General features: G+C 33.9%; 1 protein-coding gene across 1 annotated transcript in view; it reads left to right on the top strand.

The window, feature by feature from the left end:
- Positions 1-1,341: 1,341 nt before the first annotated feature.
- Ipk2 (Inositol phosphate kinase 2) overlaps positions 1,342-11,938 on the top strand; it is a 106,405-nt gene continuing 95,808 nt past the window's right edge. Inside the window, exon 1 of the mRNA XM_069826770.1 lies at positions 1,342-1,500. The gene's annotated coding sequence lies outside the window, so the exon portion shown is untranslated. The remainder of the gene's footprint in view (positions 1,501-11,938) is intronic.

Here is an 11,938-nt window from a genome sequence, read left to right as displayed (position 1 = left end):
TACAGTGCAGGCAACCGCGCTCCTCCGGCGTTCAGAGAATGAAACCTGGAATGATGATGATGATGATGATGATGATGATGATGATGATGCTTAACGTGGATAAACGAGAGAACTCCGAAAAAGACAGCAAAAGAGATCGTTCGCCAGTGAATATCCCAGACTCGGACCGCCTGTGTGATGGGCTGACAGTCTATACCAAAGGTCGTCAGCACATAGCACCCTGGGGCTAGCATCTCTTATCCGCGGAGAATACAGTGCACCATGGTTATTATTCGGTTGAGAAGCTTTTGTCATCTAGTCTGCTGTCAAAAAATCTGAAAGAATTTATAAAACAGTTGTATTACCGGTTGTTCTTTATGGCTGTGAAACTTGGACTCTCTAGGAACAGAGATTAAGGGTGTTTGAGAATAAGGTTCTTAGGAAAATATTTGGGGCTAAGAGGGATGAAGTTACAGGAGAATGGAGAAAGTTACACAACACAGAACTGCATGCATTGTATTCTTCACATGACATAATTAGGAACATTAAATTCAGACGTTTGAGATGGGCAGGGCATGTAGCGAATCGAGAAATGCATATAGAGTGTTAGTTGGGAGACCGGAGAGAAAAAGACCTTTGTGGAGGTCAAGATGTGGATGGGAATTAATGTTAAAATGGATTTGAAGGAGGTGGGATATGATGATAGAGATTGGATTAATCTTGCACAAGATAAGGACCAATGACGAGCTTATGTGATGGCGGCAATAAATCTTCGGGTTCCTTAAAAGCCATTTGTAAGTAAGTTGTAAGTAAGTCAATTCACAAGTTAGTCTTCTCTCATACATAGTGAGAAGAAAGATTTAGTTCTACGCCAGAATTATGCTGCAGTCGTCCCTTCAGCATCTGCTGGTGCTCGAAATCAGCCCCTTCAATTAAAAGCCGTCAACTAAGTTTATTCACAGCCTTGTAACACAAGCGTTATGAACTAAGATAAGCCACCTCGCGACATTTAAAAGATTTATGAATGCTACGCAGTCGGAAGGCAACCTGAATTTTACTCCAGTTCAGCCCCAGAGCGGGTTAAAAGGCCAGGGGCAGCCGTCCTATCTGCCCCACCTACGTTCAAAGGAGAATGACGCGCCTGTGGAAAGAATTATATCTACTGCGGAATTGGTCGACTCTCCGATGTTGCACACAACAAGAACGAGGGGACAACTACGAAGAGGGATTGAATGCAAAGAAAAAAATAACACACTGAAAATTGTTTTTATATAGTTTTAGAAACATGAGAGGATTGCTATCATCGCTGTATTACGCAGAGGTAGCGAGTTACCTGCAGGCGTCGGCATGGGCTATGTGTTGTACGTGGCTACGTCACGTCGGAGCCAAGGTCGCGCGTGGTTTGTTAGTTTCGCTCGGAGAAGAGGAGATACACGATGAGGAGGGTGTTCCGTTCAGTCGCGTCTTGAGAATCATCGTGTGTCACGAGGAATATCGGTATCTGCGTTTTATTATCAGAACGTAAGTACGAATGTGTACAGGAACATTACTTTAACAACCAATAAGATTGCTGTGATAACGTGCACGTTTTATTACGTTGACATTTGTGCGTACAATACATAAAATGTATACTCTGTGAACGTGAGTTTTGTCCAATTATTGCTGTGTTTTCGTTGTTAAAATTTGCTATTCAAAATGTTTTTTTTTGTAGAATATGAAAACGAATATACCGGTAACTCTGTTTATTAATTATATGGCTTTCTATAGCACGCGACACTGAAGGTTTTTTGATGAAAAAGTGGAAAAATGGTCTAATTTTCAGAGGAAAGGTAGTTTTAAATGTGAAAAATCCATATAGGACGTTAGTTGACTTGAAAGCTTATTAGTACAGCCCGAATGTTTGGTAAAATGCCTTTTTTACTGGGTGAAAATAAATCATTATTTGCATAGATATAAATGTGATTTGGCGTAAACCAAAGTGATAGGGCCAATTTTTATTTTGTGTATTTTGCCTTTTGAAGGTGTTTCTTACTAATAAATGCCTTTATTGTCATTTTAAAGCAATATTTCTTGTTTATTTGCAATTTTCTAATTAATTTCAATGTAATGTGTATGCAATTTAAATATTTGGAACAATAACCAACTTTACTAACAATAGTAAATAAAAGTAGTTTATTTCGGTGCTTAATCTGCTAATAATCGTGCTTTAACAGTATTGGTGTAATATGGATAATGATCTGCAATCCACAGATACAAATATAGTGTTGTTATGTCTTCACGGTACCAATAATCAGCTTTATAATTTTAAATATTAATCTTGTTCTCATAGAAGTTGTCACGTAGCATTTCCAATTGAAGAGTCCACTGCAAGAATGATGGATGTCATTTGGAATACATTTTGCAGGAGAAGCAATTGAAAGTTTGAAATGCTTAGCGCTCAAAGCTTAACTGTGATTTTCCGATCATTACTGGACAATGACTATCAGTGTTAATGCCATATAACTCAGTATGTACATTCTATATGTCTTAAGCTATGCATTGACAGTCTTGGTTATTTTCGACAAGAAAGTGACATCCATCATTCTTGCAGTGGACTCTTCAAATGGCTTTCTATAGCACGCGACCCTGATGGTTTTTTGATGAAAAAAGTGTAAAAATGATCTAATTTTCAGAGGAAAAGTAGTTTGAAATGTGAAAAATTCATATAGGACGTCATTTGACTTGAAAACTTACTAGTATAGCCCTGATGTTTGGCAAAATGCCCTTTTTTTACTAGGTGGAAGTAAATCATTACTTGCATAAACACAAACGTGATTTGGAGTAAATCGAAGTGATAGGGCCAATTTTTATTTACCTATTTATTGTGTTTCTTACTAATAAATACTTTCCTTGTCATTTTAAAGCAATATTTCTTGTTTATTTGCAATTTTCTAATTAATAATTGTAATGTACTTAATCTGCTAATAATCGTGCTTTAATACTAGTGGTGTAGTATGAATAATGATCGACAGTCCACAGTTACAAATATAGTATTGTCATGTCTTCACGATACCAATAATCAGCTTTATAATTTTAAATATTAAGCTCGTTCTCATAGAAGTTGTCACGTAGCATTTCCAATAAAATTGTTTGCGTTCAAATTTTCAAATCTTACTGTTACAGTTTTGTGCTACACGTGTTTATTATTGTCGGATGACAGAAGGTATAAGATCGGTTAGCTAGAATGCCTAAATTCAGTAAAGCATTGAAAAGTAAACTTCATGCTTACGTTAGTGAATTTGGTGCCCATGTGTTTTCAATCGATGGAACAGTTTTGTTATGTAAGGTTTGTGAAAAGACAGTTAATCACGAAAAAAGAGTATTTTATAAGTCAACATATGTCACCTACGAAGTAAATATGTGAGTTATATTGATATAATTTAAATTTATTGCTAAAATATATTATGCTTTTTTAAAGTTTATAATGTATTTTTAAAAGATTATTGTGCCTTTTTTTTACGTTTATACTGCCTTTTTTTTCCTGCCTATTTTAACTGTTATAAGTATCTAAACATCCGGGTTCTACAGTTATTAGAAAATGGGTAAAAATGGGCAAGAATTGAACGTTGTAGGTAACTTAAAAGTGATTATTTTACTCGTGAAATAAAGAGGTAGAACACTTCGAAATGAACGCGAAACGCACATTTCACTTCATTTAGTATAGGCTATGCAAGGCATATTGGAAGTCTAAACTAACCTAACCTGTAACAAATTCGTATTTATGTAAGGCGTATCAAAAGCCTAAATTAACCTAACATTTCATAGATTCGTATATGTAAAGCACACGAAAAGCCTAAACTAACCTAACCTGTTACAGATTCTCGCACCGTAGAACTTAAGAAAAATGCAAGTTAGAAATTTCAGTGTTGTGTGCTATAAAAAGGCCAAATATAGGGTAAGGCGGGTGAATAAGACCACTAAATGGAAAATTGTCTGGAACGCAAACCAATTAAGTTACTCAGTTTCAACTATACTCTAGTTAGGTAGCCTGTTTCTCACTCTATCTCCCATATTAAACTTAAATTCGTTGCTTTCAAATATTAAATGCTCTTTTGAAACAAGTCAACGTACTGCCGACGTCGTGCGGGTGAATAGCTCCACATAAATGAGTGAAAGAGACCGCTTCGAGGAATATGGAATGACTGAACACGCTGTATTTATACCTAGCGGACATATTTAGTATTTTTTTTATAACTTGTTTCAATAATTTTACAATAATTAACATTATTACAATCACTAGGTATGACATGTAAAAGAAACGACAATTTTTGCGTAAAAATAATAGATTTTATATTCTACAAAATTTAAGATAATATTACAGTCTAGTATATACAGTCACGAAGCTTGTGTTGTGAGGGTGCTAGGAACAATAGACTGTGCCGGTACTATTTCGCATTGTCTGTAATGAGGCGATATTAGCGATCCTAGTGGTTAGCAACTATCTATAGATGCATATTTACTACGTATTGAGCTTCGTGACTGCATATACTACACTGTGCTATTACATTAATTCACAGAGGTAATAGATCAAGTTAATCCGAACAAGTTTTGTCCAATATATCCCTCTGAAATTCCCATCTTCCACATTTCATTTCTCGTTGGTTGGGAAGTCTGGTAATTAGATGATCTCTGTGATTGTCAAGAATTAAGGTTGAGTTACGAAACATCAACATCACGGACTGGCATCGTCACCGTCACGTCCAATGGCAACACATTCACATTTAACGGCAAGTGACCGTCAATTTGCCGGCGCCATCAAGAATAGAGAAATGTGCTCCCAAACAATATCGTAGCTCCTATGAGAGACAATCAATTGCACTGTAATTTTTAGGATTCATAGATAAATGTCTAAGGAGAGCATAGAATAAATTTGGAATCAAAATCTTTTTTGGATAGTGAGAAAAAAATTACTAACTTCGAAATCATCCATTCAAAATAGACATTGACACTCTCAAAATTGATAAACAACAAACTTTTTTTATTTTTCACGTTAGATGGGGGTCAAAGCGAGAGAAATGTTTAGAAATAATGGAAATTACTTTTAAAAGTGGCTGATACTCAAAATCTATACCGGTTTGCGAGTTACAGTGAGTTAAATGCGGAGATTTGCATGGCGGACTTTCTTATACAGAGTAACAACTTTTGTCTGTTAGAACTGAGGATTCTCATAGAACTCATCGCTCTGATTTCAAAATGTTTCAATTGCTTAAGGTTTTCGAGTTAATAGTGAGTTTTTAAATGTAATTACTAGACTATATTTCTAGTATATAAATAACATCTATGCTGATTAAACACTAGTATGACATACTTTGAAACTGAGAAAAATGGAAAAGAATGAATTTATTATTATTATTATTATTATTATTATTATTATTATTATTATTATTATTATTAGTGGTGGTGGTGGTGGTGGTGGTAGTAAGAGAAGACAACAAACACCTAATTTATTTGATTTTTATCTGACCGTTATTACTCATCATTATTATTATTATTATTATTATTATTATTATTATTATTATTATTGGTGGTGGTGGTGGTAGTAAGAGAAGACAACAAACACCTAATTTATTTGATTTTTATCTGACCGTTATTACTCATTATTATTATTATTATTATTATTATTATTATTATTATTATTATTATTATTATTATTATTGGTGGTGGTGGTGGTAGTAAGAGAAGACAACAAACACCTAATTTATTTGATTTTATCTGACAGCGTTATTACTCATTATTATTATTATTATTATTATTATTATTATTATTATTATTATTGGTGGTGGTGGTGGTGGTAGTAAGAGAAGACAACAAACACCTAATTTATTTGATTTTTATCTGACCGTTATTACTCATCATTATTATTATTATTATTATTATTATTATTATTATTATTATTATTATTATTATTATTATTGGTGGTGGTGGTGGTGGTGGTGGTGGTGGTGGTAGTAAGAGAAGACAACAAACACCTAATTTATTTGATTTTTATCTGACCGTTATTACTCATCATTATCATTATCATTATTATTATTATTATTATTATTATTATTATTATTATTATTGGTGGTGGTGGTGGTGGTGGTGGTGGTAGTAAGAGAAGACAACAAACACCTAATTTATTTGATTTTATCTGACAGCGTTATTACTCATTATTATTATTATTATTATTATTATTATTATTATTATTATTATTATTATTATTATTATTATTTTGAACAGTATTCAACTCGCCGTAACTTGCAAACCGGTACTTTTAAAAGTAATTTCCATTCTTTCTAAACATTTCTCTCTCTCTAACGTGAAAAATAAAAAAGTTTGTCGCTTATCAATTTAGAGTGTGTCTATGTTTGAACGGCTGACTTCGAAGTTAGTAATTGACTTGTTTTCTTCACTGTCCAAAAAAGATTTTGATTTCAAATTTTTTCTGTACTTTTCTTTGATAGTTATCTGTGAATCCTAAAAATTACAGTGCAATTATTTTTTTCACAGTAGCTGTTAATGTTTAACGGTGCTGCTAGAGTCTAGCTATAGCAGAACAAACCGTCCAAGTACAGGTTCCGTCACGACAAAACATTCACCTCGAAAATCCCAGACTGCTCATGACGTTGCCTGTATATGTGAACGCTACCATACAAAACGCGTTTTGCAATATTTTGATGTAACGTAACCGGTCCGTGACGTGACGTGACGTTGACGTCCCGTATAATGTGAATCGACCTTAACATAAGATGTTTAGTTCAATATTTCGCCAATGCGCAGGTCTGGTAATTAGATGCGCTCTATGATCGTCAAGAATGACGTAAGTCATAAGATGTTTATTTCAACGTTTCGCCAATGCGGCTGGAAACTTGGCCACATTATACATAGCATCAATATCTTTGTTTCCAAATTGCTATAAATATACGTCTTAGCGGTTGTTGAAATGTATTCCATATTTCTACATATACTGAATTTTCGATATCGCTACGCACCATACGTCCCGTAAAATAGGCTTTCCGTCCCGTATTTTAGAGTTATAAATTGAGAAAGAAACGAAAAAGTTAAAATGTCTATTCTATATTACAAATTATTAACATCGCACTTCATGATTGCAGGTGACTGTAGATGAACTATTATGAAACAATTATTGTAAGTTATTAATTTCTCAAGGCGAGTTATGGCAACACCAAACGTTTAGATGAAGTCTGGGTGGATATTTTTAAAAGTACTGAAGGAGAACTCTCAAATTGAAGAGGGTAGTGGAGTTCATTATGTGTATCCCTGGAACAAATGCGTGTGTCGAAAGATTATTTTCTCGCATGAACGCTTTATGGACTGATGAGAAAAATAAATTATCTGTAAAAACAGTAAAAACAATGATTGTTGTAAAATGATTCTTCAGTGAGGATTGTGTTGTTTTTCATGACATGATTCTTCAAAATAAACAATTGGAGACATTATTACAAAAAACAACCCTTGTCACAATTGCTATTTTTCAGGAGAACAATAAAAATAAATAGACCAACACATGTCAGCTGTTTCCGTACATCTGGTGTTTAACCTTGTGGCTGTTGCAACTGACATGTGTCATTTTTGGAGTCTAACTTATAAACATTTGAAATAGTAGTAAGTGTGTCCTTAACTCAATTGCATTAAAAATGACTAGGGTTGTTTTTGTAATAATATCTTAATATTAAGTTAAATTCCTTCTTCAGAGAAATATTGCAAGGCCAAGGCGGATTGATTTATAAGAATGTTGTCATGTGGGTATAGAGTATTTTGTAGCTATTTCTGTAATAACTTAGTAAAAGCAATTTGAAGTCAATTTACATAAAGAACCTTAAATTTAATGCAGAAATGCTCCCTAAGAATTTTGTTTACTATTTGTTTACTAACCCTTAGTAAAGTGTTTATGTAGTAAAGTTTACTACATACACACTTTGAAAGATTGGCATATTTGATGGATGCGCATACTAAACATACTCAGTGATAACTGATAAGTGTCCCGTATTTTTTCCAATATGTCTGGGAAAACTAGACTGGCGTATAATTTATGTTGCATTATTTCATGATGAAATAAAACTGAGAGATTATATAACTTTACAAATATAAATAAATATATCTGAAAAAATAAATGAACTAGTTTTCGTAAGGTCGAGGATTAGTGACATGTTGGGTTCGGCTTGTTCGTGCTTTTGGTATGTCTTGCACATACGCTTTTTGGTAGATAGTTGTCGGTACACAGATTGATTTACCCTGGATCGAAGGAAGAAGTAGGGCAACATAATGGTGTTACTACTGGGTTGCGTGATGATTTTATGTGGAAATGTCTGATAAAATCATGTCAGACGATCCATAACGTAGGTAGATCTACTGTATTTGGAGCAAGTTGGGTGGATTATAACTATAACAATGATCACATCTTGTTTTTAGAGTGGCGTGCTATAATTTTGAGGTTTTTCAATGATTTAAGTAGTTTTTTTTTTCCTTGTAGGCTATTGTGCGTAGCGGGATCGAATGTTCACCCGTATATTTGTTCTCCAACCAGGAGATAAACCGTGAACGGAATGTGCTTACTATTGCGTCACCTAGTGGAGCGAAGTAGATAGATAATATTACCGTTATAACGTCAGCTTAAAACCCATGCGCTCTCCTGGATATGTTATTTCCTGTATGGAGGGATTAAAAGACCAGATTAACCGTGATATAATTTTATAACTAGGGTAGTATAAATATGTGTATCAATGTTATCATTTGTGCTGTGAGAGCTAGCCAATAGAGAGACGAGTACCCACTGTGTGACCTTATGACATCTTATGACACCAACATTCATTCACAGCATTACCCCGCTTCGTCTCATTCCCCAGAGACTTTCTCGTGGTTGGAGTACAGTATTATCTCTTATTCGTTTACAGTGTTCTTTTTAACTAAACGACATTTTATTACTTACTGAAATTGCATTTATCATGAATTTAAAAAAAGACGTTTCGTGTGTAAATAAGTTATATAGATATGCCTTTTTATGCTTTCACGACGAATGTGGTTAGCATTAAGCTCATGGGTATCCCTGGATGCGGAATATTCACAAACTTAATGCTGAAGGTCTGATTGGTTGATTTCTTCCGAGGTTTTCTCCATTCGTGAGGCGGATGCCGGGTGGTCTATGGCGAGTCCTCGGCCTCACCTCACTTCATCCCCGTTTGGCCTGATTACATGTTTGGTTTTTATCTGTGGTTTTCCCCAACCATAAGGCAAATACCAGGTAATCTGTGGCGAATTTTCGGCCTCATCTCACTACATCTCTCCAAAAAATTGTAATGTTGTCAAATTTTGACTTTTTCCACAGCTTAAAGTTTCAATGCTAATGTAAGATCTATGGAATACAATAAATGAAATGGAATACAAGACATTTGAGATATTATAGGTCTATGTGTGCATTTTAATAGATTTCAGAGAAATGTCTGTTTTAGAGCATAGTTTGCAATATACTAAATTTAATAAAGCCTTAATGTATACATTGTAATTATTCTAGATGTACTTATGTTTTGTATTTACACAAGACGTTAATGTCTAGAAGTGTGTGGTTCGGAAAAACTGAGGCAAGCGCTGTTAACATTATGCACTTTGCTCTATTTAAGTATAATTTCACATTGAAAACTGTTATCTAACGAAGCTATATCAACTAATAGGTCATTTAGCATCGATTTTGTGATGGCGAGATGGTATTTGGCGAGATAAGGCTGAGGATTCGTCATAGATTACTTAACATTCGCCTTACATTTGGAGAAAACCTTTGAAGAAGCCAAACCATATAATTAATCCACGCGGGAGTTGAGCCCACTCCAGAACGCAGACTCTGATCAGAAACAAACGCGCTACCGCGTGAGCTGTTATTTCTGTTACTAACTTTTGGAAATACAATTATATATATATGGGTTTATTAACGTCGAAGTTACTTACCAAGAACAATCATTAAAGTCATTAAATTATGACATAAGGTAATACATAGTGAAAGATGAACGTTTTCGCCATAAGTATGGCATTGGCATAGTATTGGTTACCATTTTAACTTTGTCCAGACATGTACTCCAATGACTGTATACATACCGGAGATATAAGTGTTCATCTTGTGTTTCCGTCGCCAAGAGTATAGTCTACTTATGGCGAAAACGCTCGTCTTCCACTGTGTATTACCTCATACCATAATTTAATGACTTGAATAATTGTTAACTTTGACGGTAATAAACCCATATATATTTGAAATTGTATTAATTTTACTTATCGGACCCAACGTGCCTTTGAAACTTTTTGAAAGTCATGACCTTTTTCATATACATTAATGGAGGGTCATTTACATACTGTAATTTACGTTGCTTCAATTTTATCTATTTACAATTATTGATGTTCATGAATTTAACGAGAACTGTTACTAGGTATAATATTTGAAAATATTTTCAGTATTTGAAAATTGTGTCGTTTCGTCTATATAATACAGCTAATTTCTTTTGATGCCATTCTATAATAAGTTCCATTGAAGTAGTGTATACATGCATACATAAGCTACACATACAGGACAGTATATACAAGCAAGTTTTGTAGCTCCCCTGTTTTCTGCTTCGTATTTTCCAGACGATCCAATCTAACTAATCAAATGTTGCGTCCAAATAGTCCGCCACTTTATTTTAGTGCTTTTGCTCGTTCTTCAGAATGAACTCCAGCCTTTTAGGGTCATATTTTCTGTCCCGTCCTCTAAAAATGTATTTTTCATATGTAGAGGATTCATAACAGGGTTTTCCAATTCATATTTGTTTTGAATTTTCTTTGGTATATGTTGCTGTTCATGTATTATGTTTTGGTAAATCGTTGAATTTATTTATTAAAATCTAGTGGGTACGAAGAGCCTCCTTAAAGTATCCATTTGTATAGTCCGGATCAGCTTACTTAATACCGTAAGGGTGAAACCTAACCATTTTTCCCTCAGTACTACATATGCTAGTGGATTGTGATGATTTTCTAGTTTCATGATTGAATTTCCTTTTGCCAACTTCGTTTCGAATTTCGATACTGTGAAATACTACAATTGGTAGTGATTTTCTAACTGTTATGTTGGCAGCAGGAACAGCTGTTGTCGGTAGTACAAATTCTGAAAATTCAAATTGTTCTAGATTTCTGAACCGATTTCTCGAAGCTAGTGAAATTCGAATATAGTAATAATTAATATCGGTATTATATCAATACATAATAGTTATTTTATGTGTTGCATTGTGTCGTGGTTACAATTCAAGATTATAGTGAGATAAGTGTACATAAATATCACATGATGTGATACGTGCATTTGAGTGACAGCAATGCGCATGGGGACAGCAATTATGACTAGAATAGCAAAATTTGCTGGGTAACTTTCGGTGCTGGACCCCGGACTCATTTCACCGGCATTATCACCTTCATCTCATTCAGACGCTAAATAACCTAAGATGTTGATAAAGCTAAATAACCTAAGATGTTGATAAAGCGTCGTAAAATAACCTACTAAAATAAAAAATAGCAAAATTATTTGGAGTAAGTAAGTATTCTTAAGTATATATTTCAAAATGGCATTCGGTTTTCGGAGTTTCTATTAATCATTTCACGTGATCAAACATAATACATTTTTAGGTTAGGTCTCGTGAATCGTGAATTGTTTAGTCAAAGCAATGAATTTCATGTTGTCAGACAAAATAGTACATTTTAATATTAGATCATATTAACCTATTAATTACAAATATAATTTACCATATGTCCAGGAGGAAAATATACTCTTTCACAAATTATTGAATTATTTAGAAAACGCCTCCCAACATAAAGGTGAGATGTAGTAAATAAGTAAATAAGCAAGACATCGTTATTGTTCATAGTATATTATTATTATTATTATTATTATTATTATTATTATTATTATTAT

This window comes from Periplaneta americana, chromosome 5 (assembly GCF_040183065.1).
Source record: "Periplaneta americana isolate PAMFEO1 chromosome 5, P.americana_PAMFEO1_priV1, whole genome shotgun sequence".
Lineage (NCBI taxonomy): Eukaryota > Metazoa > Arthropoda > Insecta > Blattodea > Blattidae > Periplaneta > Periplaneta americana.
The sequence above is the reverse complement of the archived record's forward strand: the minus strand, read 5'-3'. Positions and strand labels throughout refer to the sequence as shown.